Genomic DNA, 4,646 nt, shown 5'->3' on the forward strand with positions numbered 1-4,646 from the left:
TTGATATGCCATTGGGATTCTGTGTTAATATTTTACTTAGGATTTCCGAAACAGTATTTATAAATGAGATTAATATGTTGCTTTTCTTTATTTTCCCCTATTTAATGAGTTATTTTTATTGGAATTTTGACTGATATGTTATTACTGTGTTAATGAAAAAAGAATTCTAACCATTGAGGGTTTTTTTTTAATGTAAATGGCTAAAGTTTTTTTCTATAATAGTGCATTTGTACTTTTTCAAATTTGCCTCTTCTTTTTTTCAGCGTTATGTTCTATCATTTTGACTCTGTAATTATTGAACATAACAATTTTATCGCTCTCTTCCAAATTGTTTTATTGTCTCAAGTTCTTAAGGGGTTAATTCTCCTGTTTATTGGTCCAATCCCTCATGTGGTCCATTTCCTAGTTTGGTTTATAAGTTCTTATTATAAACTCATCTTCAATGGGAATTGCTTATTCTGTGAGAGATCAGAATAAACAACTGGGTTTTGCACGTTTCTGGCGGGACCAAAGGGATTCATCACTGTGAAACCAGCTTTTATATTCTTTGTTGATGTCAGGATTCCCTCACCACATGGGTAGTGTAAATTAGAACCTCACACCAACACATGGCATAGTCAGGCTAGTGGTTTCAGTTTCAATAGCAGACATTTTTTAATTCATCCGGAGAGCCCCAGACAAACCACAAACTTCCTTGCTGTGGCCCTAGACCAGTGGGAGGATTTGTTTTCTCCATCCTCCAGTCACTAAGAGCCTTTCCAGGGTCCCAGTTTTAAGCTGGGTCCAGGTCCAGGTCTCTACCTTTCTAGACCCTAAGGCCTGAGTGGGTACTCAGTGCCCAGTCCTTAGCCATTCGGGTTTATATTCACATCAAATAGCCCTATGCGCCTCAAAGTTCCCTCTTCCTATCTCATACCTAGAGATCCCCCTTTCTTTCTTTCAATTGTTGATATTTTTTTCAGCATTTCTGTGTTTCCAGCAAAGGTTCCCTGACTTCTTGGCCTCTCATGTTCCCAGAAGTTGAATCCTTTGTCCTTTCTGTCTTTTAAAAACCCTTTCTAGAAATCCAGGATGGTGGAGTAGATAAACACTGTGCCTGTGTCCGTCTGTGAACACATTAAAATTACAACTAAATTACAGAACAATCAACCTGGAGAACCATCTGAAGTCTAGCTGAACAGAAGTCCTCTAACTGAAAATATAAAGAACAAGCCACGTTGCGACTGGTAAGAGGGGTGGAGACGCAGAATAGACCCCTAATGTCCCTGAGGCAGTTGAGAATCAGAAGTATCTCAGCCGTGGAGAGTACCCCCAGAGGAGTGAGGGACCCCAGCCCCCCACACCAGGCTCCCCAGTCCCGAGTACCAGTGCCTGGAATAGGAGGCCCCATAACATCTGCTTGTGAAAAATAGTAGGGATTCCAACCATCCATGGACGGAAGGCAGCGGGAAACCCAGACATCCTCTTAAACAGCCCACACACAGACCCACTCATTCATAGGCACTCACCTTGGGCTCCAGAGAACAGTCAGCATTTTCCTGGTAAGGGGTCTACTTCCGGTGCAGCCAGCGGATAGGCGCCATCTTTCCTATGTTAAGCCCACCCCCACAGGCTAAACCTGAACCTGATTGGCCTGGTGAGCTCTGCTACTCCACCCTGTTGACCCAGCTGGGACCCTGTTCCACCAAACTTGAACACCTCCAGAGGCACTTTCTCCAGGAGCAGCCACCCCTCCTGCATTGCACGCTTTCTGGGAAAACTATTGGAGTCCATAGGCCCCCAGTGGACAGTGACTGGCCTCGATGTGCTCTGAGACTTTTGCTGAGTGGCTCCAGGCTCAGCACGGGCACCAAACCAGAGTCTATGTTAAACTGGTGACCACAACTCTTCCCATTCTAGTGACTCCCTGAGACCTTGTCTCACTTAACTCATGTACCACATGAAGTTTTATCAGTAGCTGAACTTTAAAGGAGTTGGCAGGTGGCAGCAGGCCTCCAGGTGTCTTGGCTTTTTGCCGAGTTACCCCAGGCTCCGTACTGGTGGCAGCATCCTTGGTTCACAGCATGGCCTCTCCCACACACCTCCTGGTTCAACACAGGCAACGAACAACTATGGATTATTTTGTAGCTCCTACCAGGTAGCCCCCAACAGTCACAGGCAATAGGTGACATGGGCCTGCACCGGAGCTACTTCGAGGGGACATGTGCCTCCATATGTCCATTACAGCATTGTTTATAATGTCCAAGATGAGGAGGCAGCCTGGGTGTCCGTTGATGGAAGAATCAATAAAGAGGAAGTGGTGTATATATATACAATGGAATATTGCTCAGCAGTGGAAGGGAATGGCTTCTTGCCATCTGTTGTGGCACGGATGGACCTGGAGGGTTATTATGCTGAGGGGAGTGTCAGATAGAGAAAAACAGATGCAATGTGTTTTCGCTTATATGTGGAATCTAAGAACAAAATAAACAAACAAAACAGAAACAAACTCACAGATACAGAAAGCATTTTGATGGTTACCAGATGGGAGGGGCTTGGGGGTGTGGGTAAAAGAAGGGGAAATGTAAGAAGTAAGAAGTAAGAAGTACCAACTGGTTATGACAAATTAGTCATGGGGATGTAAAGTAAAGCTTAGGGAATATAGTCAATGATATGGTAATAATTATGTATAGTGCTAGGTGGGTACGAGACTAGTCAGGGGGATCACTTCTTAAATTATATAAATGTCTAACCACTATACTGTACACCTGAAATTAATATAAAATAATATTGAATGTCAACTGTAATTGATAAATTTAAAAAGGGAGAGGAAGAGGAATAAGAGGTCCAAACTTCCAGGTATAAAACAAATAACTCATGGGGATGTAATGTAGAGCATGGGGAATATAGTCAATAATATCGTGATAGCATAGTACAGTGTCAGATGCTTGCTGGACTTAATCATAATGATCACTTCTTTAGGTGTATAAATATTGAATAACTATTGTGTATCCCTGAAACTAATATAATATTGTATGTTAGCTATATTTTTAATAAAACTCTTTAAAAAACAAAAACAAACAACCTTTCTACAATAAGCACATGGTGCTACAGAAACTGTGCAGTGGGGGTGGGGTGGTGTCTAATCCAAGCATTGGTGTTCACAGAAGACTTCCTGGAAGAGAAATCCGAGACAAGAAGACTGAACTCACGTTAGCCAGACAAAAAAATAAAATAAAATAAAAAAAGTGTGCATTAAAGTTGACAAGTTAGAGTAAGAGGTGGGGTGAGTTATAAGCAGAAGATAGAGCACGTGTGAATAGCCAAGGGGGTAAAACAAACCACATAACACATTCTGAGAAGCACAAGTTCCAAGAACTGCAAGGAGTTTGGTGTGGAACATGGACTGAGATATGAGGTTGGTGAGATAAGCAGAGGCCAGCTCGTGAAGAGCCCATGTGCCAGGTTAGGACAGTGGACCTAATGCTGAGAGCAGAGGGAAGCCAATGAAGGTGACCATCAGATCATGGAGAGTGAAATCATCAGATTTAACAGAAATACAAATCTAATAAATGTTTGTTATATAAATGAATATGCACAGCCAGTTAGAAATTGCTGAAACAACTTTGCACACAGGATGACAATCCCAGAGAGCATCCAATCACTAATGGTGGCGTTCCAGCAAATTGTTAACCCTGAACTCTTACCCCAAGGATTACAAGGGAGCTGGTGTGCTCAGTCCAGTGTCCCCCACCTCCCGGGAATTTCCCTCACCTGCCTTAGAGATGAGTACTCCACTCATCCAACTTGCAGACATTTTGTAAATACACAGCTCTTTCAAGAACATTTCCTCAGATCTCCCCATTCCCCACCTCTCCCCACCAGCTCCCAAAACTCTGCCATAACTGTGCCTGATGTAAGGAAGGAGCTGTGAGCAGAAGCTTGAAAACAAAAGTAACCTGGGCCAAGGGCCAGGGGCCTATTTTTAGAACTTTTCTCATCGCCTGTTTATCTTTCAGACTCAGCCTAATGTCTTCCAGGCGAGTGTTAACGTTCCTTCGCTGGCTTGAGGACCAATGATGATAATCATTTGGACAGTGTGTTCTCATAATTTCCCTAAAGTGCCCTCACTGGCATTTGACTCCCCCAAAGCAACTTCGCGTAGGATTTATTCAAGTCTCTCCGGGCCACTTCTACTGGCTGTGGAATCTGGGCAGGTCACAAATAGGAGACAATAGGCTGTGGATTTCATAACCCGTTAAGTGCGTGCTGCTGGTGCTGCCCTCCGGGCCTCAGCTCCCTCCTGCCTAAAATAGGGGTCTCACAATTGTGTAAACAAGCGTTGGAAACTAAAGCGCCCTCTACAGATAAAAGCATTTAAGTCATCATTTTCCTTTGTACCTGGTTACTTAGGGAGAAAGGCAACGAAGCATTCATTTATCATAAACTTTGGTGAGTTATTTTAATCTATTCAAGCTGCAAAAGAGAAAAGGGACGGGGTTGTAGCTCGATTTCCATTTCCTTCCAGGGACAAAAGAGGTAGCCCCAGGAATCCGCGGCTTGTAAAACGCGCCGCGGAAAAGGCACAGTTGACTAGCTGTGACTTAACCCCTTCCATTCCGCCGGCCCGGACTGGCTTTTAAGGACGTCCTCCTCAACTCCCTGTC

This window comes from Rhinolophus hipposideros, assembly GCF_964194185.1.
Source record: "Rhinolophus hipposideros genome assembly, chromosome: 15".
Lineage (NCBI taxonomy): Eukaryota > Metazoa > Chordata > Mammalia > Chiroptera > Rhinolophidae > Rhinolophus > Rhinolophus hipposideros.